A 10,843-nucleotide genomic window follows, 5' to 3' on the forward strand; every position below is an offset into this window, starting at 1 on the left:
TTTGAGGTAATCACAGTCTACTGAAAAAGTTGGAGAGTGGACAGGTCTACAAAAAGAAACCTAGTCTAAAACAAAGCAAAACAACAACCACCACCAACAACAACAAATTTTAAAAGGCTATAAAAATACACTACTTTGAAAGATTAAGTTGTCTGGAGATTATTTGTAAAGACCAATTCTCAGTTCTGTTCTTCTCTACCCATTTGTATTCCACTTCACCAGAACTACTTGGATTGTGCTAGTTGTCCAACTTTGTACTTTCTTATAGTATATTGTCTGTTTAGAAACTTCAGCCTTTATAATATCAACAACATCAAAAAAAGGAGAAACCAAGACAATAACTAAATGAGAAATAGCTTGTACTTTGATATAGATGCTACTGAAATTTAATTTATTCATCTGTGTAAACTGTTATACACACCTTATAGTGATAGGGACAGAACTTTTGTGGTTATATATTACATGCACAATAGTGACTTAAGTATTTGGATTTTTCTTCTGGCATGTATAGACTTAGAAGTAATCAGTAATGTAGTTAAATTTTTTGTTATTTTTTATTGTTTATTTTCTTTATTTACATTTCAAATGTTATCTCCTTTCCCCGTTGCCAAGTCACTTAACTATTCTAAGACATAGTAAAGTGATAATACTATTACATAGCATGATTCAAAATTATCATTGTGTGATTTAAGTAAATGAATAAATATCATGTCACATTGCATGAGACATTGAAGTATTCCAATTTATGGATTAGTAAAAAAAACATTTATGCTTATAATGGAAGTAATATGTTGGGAGTTGTTAAGAATAGTCATAGCAACCAGAGAAATACTTCTTCTCTTTTAAAGAATGAATAAAGAAGTCATTCTTCATAATTTAATTTAGTGCGTTATAAAACCTCTCTCAGGAGATATAACTACTAATTCAGTAGAAAGAAGCTTTAGAAAGAGTTATGATAGGAAAACAAAATTTCAAGTGAAATTTATGTCATGTAAATTTGTTTTGTACATCGAAATCTTTAATAAAGCATCATCAACCCAAAAAATTTCTCTTGATTCATCCTCAGCTGAATAAAACATCTTTTCTACTTTCTTCTTAATTTATCATTTTTGAGAAGCTCATTATTCACATTATATGTCAAACAGTGGAAATTCATACTTGGGCATTGTTAACTCTTGCAATTGTCTGATTTATGTACTTAGTGTCAAGCATTGAGGCTGCTGACAGCAAATACATTCTTTGGTGATCACAGTATCACAGAGCTCTGCTTGATAGGATATTAGCACTTTTAGACATAACTGAGAATTAACGACTTGTTCACATTGCCTAGAAGTGTGTCTACATTTGGCTCACTCATAGCCAGAAAATTAGGAAAACTATTTGAAGTAATAGAAAAGAACTGATTTCAATGAACAGTATAAATCAAATGAGAATATTATGTGCCTTTCATTGCAATTATTTTATGGTCACCTGAAGATCATCCAGATAATGTGCCCATTTATCTACTAAAAGAATAGTGTATTGAAATAAAATTTTCTGAATTATAAAACATAGGATGATTCATAAATAAATGCTGAGGATATATCAACAAATAGAAGAGGAGTAGTCATTAAAATAGAATAGATTATATACAGATCATATGTTTGGAGCACATGTATGTATGTGTTTTCAGGGCTGACCAGTTAGGTTTTTTTTTTTTTTTTTTTTTTTACCAACTGCTGCCCTCTTCCATGGGAAAGTCTATCTCTTATGCTCTCGGTATTCATTACATTTCCATAGTTTTCATAGTCTAAAAACGAGGTCATCTTATCTTTCACCAGTTCCATCAGAAAATCTCTTGTTGTCTTTTTTCTAGCTCAGATTTAGGAAGTCATAATGGTAAGAATTTATAAGGGTAGATTCTGACATTACTAGAAAACACAATCTCAGAAAAACTTCCTATTCCTCTGATTTTTACATTTTTTCTGCCTTCTCTTCTGCAATAATCCCTGAGCGTTATATGCAGAAGTTAGGTGGCAGACATGTCCATTGGGAATGGTCTCCACAACTGTATAATCCAATCATTTAAGTTAGTGTTTGTTAATAGAGTTCAATTAAAAAATCTATATCTTCTTCATAGCATATCTTATCTTCTTCAAAGTTGTTATTTGTAAATACATGAGTAATGGGAAATGTACTCAGATACGTTTGTGTGCATGGGTGTTTGTATAAGGAAAGGTCACAGATTTAAGAAAGGTGGGGTTCAAAATAGTGGTTTAGAGTGGAGAAGAGTGGAAAGAATACAGTACTCATTCATGAAATGTTTTTAGAAATCAATTTAAAAATCCACAAAATATATGTGTCAGAAAAATATGAAAGTTGCAACATTACCAAAAATGCCTCTAAAAATTATACACAAAACCACCAACCTGCCTCTGAAAATTGTGATTGTTAATTTTCATTATGAAACTGAATAAATTAAGAGATGCAAAGACAGTGATCTTAAGCCCATTTTGATCAGGACAGCACTTACTTATGTTACTGAACAAACAGAAGTCAAGCTGGCGCCTAAGTAGAAGTTATTCTCTGTTGACTATTGCCCACAATTCTGGTAACTACTCTGTACACATTCAGAGGTGAAATGTCACTAAACAAACAGAAGTTGAGCTGGTGCTTAAGTAGAAGTTATTCTCTATTGACTATTGCACATAGTTCTGGAAACTTCTCTGCACACTTTCAGAGGTGAAATGTAATCATCAATGTTATCCAGGTGTAAACCCTGTGACAAATAGCAATGGCCTGACAGCAAGATATATTGGTGCAGTAGTGGAACACACGTTTGGGGACCATTATTGGACTGTACTTAAGCATACTCTCTGAGGTACAACACACACTGTTGAAGTGGTCAAAATGACTTTAGTTAGAAAATAGGCTTCAGTAAAAAAAATCTACTACTATCACTATACCAAATGAATAGAGCAATCTAATCACTCCTAATGACATATTGTCATACCTGTAGCTCAGTACGTTACTCAAACTTCCTCAGCAAAGCTTATTATTGTAGTAGTTGATAATTGACTTAAGCATCCACAAACAGACAATACATAGAGAGTTAGAGACTTTGAAACAGTCAATCTTAAATGGAATATCTTTACTAATTTACTTCCTTCAAAGTTCAGAATTCTATAGATAAGTGAAAGACTGTAAAACCCAGTAGTTCTTGATAATTACAGATCAAAAGCATCTTGCAGAAATAACAAGACTTAGGCACATATGAAACTCACAGAGATTGTAGGAGCATGTGAATAGCCTTAATGACTAAGCCAGATATAATCTTACCCCTAGAAAGAAGAAGATAAAATATGCACGTCTACCTAAGAAGCTACTTCCTACTGACACATGCGTATTTTCTCCAATGTAGTATCATTGCTACATCAACCATAATCCAGAGTAGTTCCAGTCCCTAAGAGATGTTGGTAAACACAAAAGAAATTTCATTTTTATGTGTATGTCAGAGGCTGCACTGTTTTGGGTGAGAGGCTTTATTTTTATATTATAGATTCTTTTGTTATTTTGTTTTGAAATCCATTTTTTTTGAGAGAAAGAATGAAAGAGATGGGGAACATGGACATAAGAGAGAGGGTAGGCAGCTGAGTAGCATCTGGGAGAAGTTGGAAAACATGATGTAAGTGTATTTATAGAATAAAGTTAAACTAAAAATGAAATATACACATCTATGTATCTATATCTATTTATCTATCTCTATATCTATATCTAGATGTTACCATATATAATTTATTGAGGATGTCTGGAAGAAATTAACAAACTATACACCCACACAAATGCAAGAAAAGTGTTTAGTAGATTCCTTTACATGATTCTTGGGAGTCACACAATGGCTGTCTACAAACTTACTGAGTAAAGGAAATTAATATCTTGTCAGTTCTATAACTTAGAAGCCTCAAACAAAGAACTAAAGGAGGTAGCATTAGTCTGAAGCTGAAAGCCTGGATATTCCTTTGACAGCCTTTGTTGTGAATCTTTATTGTAACAGCTTAGGTATTGAATGTCTGAACTCATTGGGATGATGATGAGAACATAGTTTTCTTTTCAGAGATGCAATTTAGCAATTGAATATTTGATTAATTACATACATATTTGGTTATTTTATAATTAAAAATCTGTAAAACAAGTAAAATATAGCTTCAATATTTATATAACTTCTTTGAATTAATCACATAAATCAGTAGTGGGTATCTGGTAAAATTATTGTCAATTTGAAGAAATAATAATCATTTAGTAAACTTGATGGGAAGAGTGGTCACTGTCTCACAAATATAAAGGTTGGTGCATAGCTAAAATAAAGTAAAAGGTTAATGGGATTGGTAATGTCAAATTAACATTTGCTTCAATTACTGAACTTCGTTAGTGCTAATCTATGCTTGATTTATAGCCAGTGTAGAGAACTCATAAGGTGATTATTGAATATCCTTTATTGATAGAAACAAGCCATTTTATTTATTTTAAATAGATGATTTAGACATGTTGTCAGCTTACTGTTTTTTTTTAAATTCCTAAAATTTCACATACATAGCATTCATTTTAAAATGATTATTATTTTATTGAAAAACTGTTTCTACCTAATTATATTAAATTACATGCAAAATATGGTCTATTTTCTTATTCTTTTTAAAATTTTTATTTAATTTTTTTACAATCCATATTTTATCCCCCTCCCAGTCTAGTCTGTAACTGTTCCATATCCCATACCTCCTCCCCTGTCTCTACAAGGAAGTCCCCCTAACACCGAACCCCACCAGACCTCCTCACTCCCTAGACACTTCAGTCTCTCGAAGGTTAGGTACATCTTCTCTGACTGAGTCTAGACCCAGCAGTTCTCTGCTATGTATGTGTTGGGGCCTATATCAGCTAGGGTATGCTGCCTGGTTGGTGGTCCAGTGTCTGAGAAATCTCCGGAGTCCAGGCTAATTGAGACTGCTGGTCCTCTTCCAGGGTCACCCTCCTCCTCAGCTTCTTCCAGCTTTTCTCTCATTCAATTACAGGGCTTACCAGCTTCTGTTCTGTTGGGTGCAAATATCTGCATCTGACTCTTTCAGCTGCCTGTCAGGTTTTTTGGAGGGCAGTCATGATAGGCCCCTTTTGATGATTGCTCCATATCATCAGTAATAATGTCAGGCCTTGGGGCCTCCTCTTGATCTAGATCCCAATTTGGGCCTGTCACTGGACCTCCTTACCTCAGTCTCTTCTCCATTTCTTTGTCCATGTAGTTCTTTCAGACAGCAACAGTTAGTGGTCAGAGTTTTGAATATGGTATGGTTAATAAGTAAATGAAAGATGTTAATAATGAGATAGTGTTCTCTCCAAATAGCTTATATATTTATTTATACATCTTTTTATCTATGATATTAAATTGTTTTCATTCTAGTCACCCATTATGTGTCTGTGTATATGTGGATATGTGTGTGAGAGCCTTTCTATGTTTTTAGAAAAACAAGGTGGTGATTAGAGAAAAAATACATAAGGCATTATTTTCTTTATTTCAGACCCATTTGGTCATACCACAATCCCTATAATTGAAATTAAGATTTCCCAAGATTCCACAATCCTATTTTAACAATAAGTTGCAAGTTTAAAACATTTTCGTTTTCAGGACTGGTGTATTGTCTTGGACTCCTTGTGTAAATACACTTGCTATACAACCATAAAACCTGACATTTGGATAATCAAGACCAATATAAATGTTTTTACACTGCAAAACATGTGCCTGATAAAGATAAGTGAGAGGTGAATAAGAAATGATATCCAGCAGTTTGTGGTCAGCAAATCAGCATACAGAAGTACAAGGTGGACAGCACAAGTAAGGACAGTCAGCTGGCAGTTGTCTTCTGAATCCCCTCAACTGTGCTCTGACAAGCATGCTACTATATTCACATACATGAATACATGTGTGTGTGTGTGTGTGTGTTCATCTTCTTCATCATCCATTAAACACAAGAAAGCAACACATCATTTCAGTTTGAAGGTATACACTGACCCATCTGAATTTTTACTCTGGTATACAGTGTGTTGTAATGAACTATTGTACTGTGTGCATGTAAATTCTTTAGTCTGTGTGGAAGAGCAAAGATTTGGAGAAATCTGGTAACTGAAGTAATTTTACACATATTTCCTGTCAGGAGATTTTCCTCAAGGAGTCCTCTACTTTTACTCATCCTTGGAATATTGGCGTATGGTTAGCAATCTTATGATCATAATGTCAAATAAAGTGACATATCAACTAGTAATTAACTCGCAACAACATAACTCTACTTTATTTAAAATCATTTTCTTATTGAAAATCATGCAGAGCCTTAATTTAAAGATACAGTGCCTTCAGTATCAGATCATCACTATAAAATCTAGCTTTGCAATATAACTTGCCTGATGGATAGTTTAGCTCTAAAGTATTTGCTGTGGACAACTAAATATAAGACAAAGTTTAAAATCAATTACACATTGTTCATGGTTTCCAGAATAAACAAATCTATATTAGATACAATTGTATATTGGTGATGTATTTGATTGATTGGTTCACATGCCTTTGTTGGCAAAATGACTACAATATTTGAGAACTAATGATTTCAAGAAAGGGATATCATTGAGTTCATAAGCAGAATATTTAGAATAAGTGAAAGAGTAAAATGTATACTGAATCTGAATTGTCCTAAGACACATGAAAGGACACGATCACATTCATAACATAAAGTCATAGATTTTGATGGGTATTAACCATAGTAGCACACAGACACATCCACTCAGGGTGAGAAAGTGTTATTTGTATAAACAGAGAGCTCTTGGATTACAGGTGTGTGCTAGTTCTTAATCACACCACAGCTAGAAACAGGTTTTTCCAGTAAATAACACAATCTTGGGGTTCACAGTGTGATCAAACATCCTGCAATGTGTCTCTCTTATCATTGAAATAAAAAGAAAAGATTTTCACTCTAACATAACAGAACTATTCACAATAATGAAGCTATTTCTGCCAAGCTTTAAACAATGTGCAGCCTATATTTAGCAGTTTCACAATTAAGTGTTTTTGATTTCAAAGTTTTGCAAAATGCTCCTGTCAGTCTCATATGAACTCAGCAATTTAAGTCCTAAGCAGTTTGTAATCCAAAGCTGACCTTTGGGTTATATTTGTCAGTTTACTGATAACCATGGCTAGGTAGAAAATAGCAGTCAGCCCAAAATCTTTGTAGAATTTGGCAGCAGAAGCGGCATGGGACAGTTTCATCCAGTTGTTAGTGTTACTGCAATCCAGGTGGATCCAATGTTGCAGGGCCCCATCATCTTTTTGGAAAATTCAGTTTATTGTAGACCTCGAAGTTTAGGAAAGGTAATAAAAAAACTCATACATTTTAAATGCCATATCCATCAGATCTCGGAAAGGTTTGAGGATTATAATCTATTAAGTACATCTGAGGTACACCAATTTTGTTCCTAGTTACCTGCTCCAGACACAAACCTGAAAGCATATACAGAAAGCTAGATGAAGCGTATTTCTTGAACTAGTTACTATTCTATATGACTGCAAGTATCACAACAGAAAGTTTTTACATACTTTGTTATCTTGTAAATTTTGAGATAATATCTATACCTTAAGAAAAGTTTGAAAGAGTCAAATGATAACCTGATTATATGATTGGTGGTAATAGAATAGTTTGTTCTTTTTTAGTTTCTTTTGTGGCTCTTTTGTTATGAAATAGATATTCTGGATTTTCCTTTAGCAAACATGTATGGGTTTAGAGAATGAGAAAGCCAGGCTTCAACACCAAAGCCAGCATTAATTTTTAATTGAATTGGGACCATGTAAGCCCATTTGCTGCTTATGTCTGTAAAGGACAGCAGAGACAAACTGGAGGTGGGCTATACCACTTGGCCAATTTACTCTGTTCTAGTTGCCTGACAACAAGCCAGCTATTAAAATAGAATGAACAATCTGGCTAATGAGGAGTCTAATACTAAGAGTAATTTTGCATAATTCTATACAATGAATTATACGTGCTGTTTAATTACTAAAGACCATAGAGGTGATTTGGAAATGCACATGTCACATCCTTTCATACAATAATACAGGTAGGATAGTACTAGAAACTTTTATTTCCAGTGCCCCACGGGCTATAAGAATTTGCACGGCAAGCATACACTTGAACTTCATCTTAATTCTAATGTGTGCAAAGCCATGGAAACCTGGAAAGAAAACAAAACAAAAACAAAATAAAACAAAACATCAAAACCCAAATCTTCACAGATAAAGGAAATGTTTCATCACTGTTACGAAGTAGGTGGAGAGCCAAGATGAAAACCAGGAGAAGACAGTCTGCACGTGATTTTGGATTTTCCTTTAACAAGCATGTATGGTTTAGAGAATGAGTAAATAAACCAATACCCTTCTGGTAGCAGTGCAACACCAGTTGAGTGGCCAGTGCTGCAGATAAGAGCTCCAGATGTTCTGCTGGCTCACTTCCTGCACCCAGCTCTCTAGCAGCACTTAGTATTCTCATGGAAACGAGGGGCTATGACCCCTGATTAAGACAGACCATTTAATTATTCTGGTTATTGAAGTAAAACATATTTAAGGATAAACATGGAAATCTCTCAAGATCAGGGCCTGCTGCTTTTTTTTTATACTTACTAAGATATAGAAATATGTACCTATACATTTTTTAAGCGGTAACATACATATGTAGCCACCCTGTATCATTTATACCTAACATTGTTTTTACATTGCTTTTTCCCTATTATTAAAAATCCTTCATAAGCTGGATGTGGTGGCACACACTGTAAACTCTGCATTAAGAAGGCTCTGGCAAGAGTATGCCAAGTATAAGAATACCCTAAGCTATTATGAGACTCTGTCTTAAGAACAGCATCATCAGTTTCTGTTTCACGGGCATTGTCTCTCTAACTGCTCATTTACCATTAGATTGTTAAATTATATATTCTTTTACACTTTTTAAAACTATTTAATGGTTATTTTCTCCCCCAAAATTTCTTTGTTAAAATTATAACTATTAATTCATATTAATTATACATATTAATGGATTTCATTGTGACAACTAATTTTATAAGGATCTTTCCCCTTATTTCCTTAGGACAATTCTTTATTAGAAGAATTAGAGGAAAAACGAATGAAGATTTTTTTTAAAGCTGGTGGTTTACAGGCTATCAAAGATTCTTCAGGAAACGGTGTGCAAACTACATTCCCAGTACAGTTCACACAAGTACAGTAGAAACAGAATCTCTCTGAACACCTGCACCTTAATTCACGGAAAAGAGGCTTTAACCTTTACTTCAGTGGAAACATCAAAGCAGCTGAACTTTTCATGTGCATAAGGAAACTGGGATCTAGTGCACTCCACACAAACCACCAGGAGACATATCTGCTGAACATGAATGCCTTGCAAGGCTGCGACTCCGCAGGAGTTGGCTGGTTGCCTCTGCTGCCCAGGCTCAGCTGCGCATTCCCATAGCAACCTGATGTCTACCAGATGTAGACCTGGCGAAAGGTAAGAAACTTAGCACTCAGCAGTTTGGTTCTCTTGTGAAAAGCATTTTATGCTTATCTGACAGTAAGGAGGCAAAGAAAACTTTTTAAACCAAGTATGAATTAACACTCCCACTTCTCAAGTGTCCACAATGGCTAGGGAACACATTTGCCCACATGCTACGCTCATAAGGTTGTTATTCTGCAAACATCCACTGAGTCTTCAGAAACGGGCTGGTTAGCTGTTGGACCAGATCCTACTTGCCCAGTGTTATTATAACCTCAGGGAAATATTTATGCAAAAGAAAAGACTGATAAACAAAGTACAGGATTAATCAACTGTCTCTCCTGGATGCTGACAAGGACTCAGGACATCTCACCACCCACTCAAAGAGCTTCTCCACTGGTCTCCAATATAAGCAGAGAACGTATTATTTTATAATACTTGTGTTATCTCTATGAAGAGTAAAACTATCATATAATACAAAAACTCAGCCATAGTTTTCAACATTTTGGGACTACTTTATTTTGCAAATAATCCCTTTGTTCTAGAGATATAAAAGTAACAATGAGTCCCTTTAAGATTGTCAGTGATTGAAATCCTGACTACATACAGGGAAACTTCCCAATATAATCATCATGACAATAAATTGCTATCAATAATAAGATGGAATTTGAGTTAGGTAGGTATTTAAAAGTCTCTGCTTAGCTCATCAAAACTGGTTAGTTTTTGACATTTCGGTGCAAGCTAGGAGTGATGGCTATTCTTGGTTGTCTGACTACATCTGTAATTAACTAAAAGAAATAGTTGTGAGATATTTTATTTTTTCTTACTTAAATCATTTGAAGTAGGAAGACTCACTTCTAATCTGGGTCTTGGAAATAGGAAGAAACCTTTTACCCAGATCTTTTAAGGTGGGACTATGTACCTTTTAATTGGGGCCACACCTGCTCATGGACGCCTATGTAAAAAAGCATGTTGCTGAATTACCTCATCCTTTCTAGCTCCTTCTGTGCTATTTGGCTTTACCTCAGCTGTTCTGGCTCAAACTCCTTTTCAAGCTGAGTAACTCACATTGGCTTCTTTCAATTCTGAATGAATTGCTAGGCTTAGCCTCAAACTAATTCTAGTGATCTGTTCTAATCTGGATCTGTCTCATTTTCTGGTTAGTTCTGTCTTTGCTTGTGTCTAGCTTGTTCTCTCTTAAAACTGTCTTTACAAAACTCTTCCAGTAAAACTGCTCGCTCTCTCTCTCTCTCTCTCTCTCTCTCTCTCTCTCTCTCTCTCTCTCTCTTTCTCTCCCTCCCTCCCTC

Source organism: Grammomys surdaster, unplaced genomic scaffold (assembly GCF_004785775.1).
Source record: "Grammomys surdaster isolate TR1022 unplaced genomic scaffold, NIH_TR_1.0 65, whole genome shotgun sequence".
NCBI classification, from domain to species: Eukaryota; Metazoa; Chordata; class Mammalia; order Rodentia; family Muridae; genus Grammomys; species Grammomys surdaster.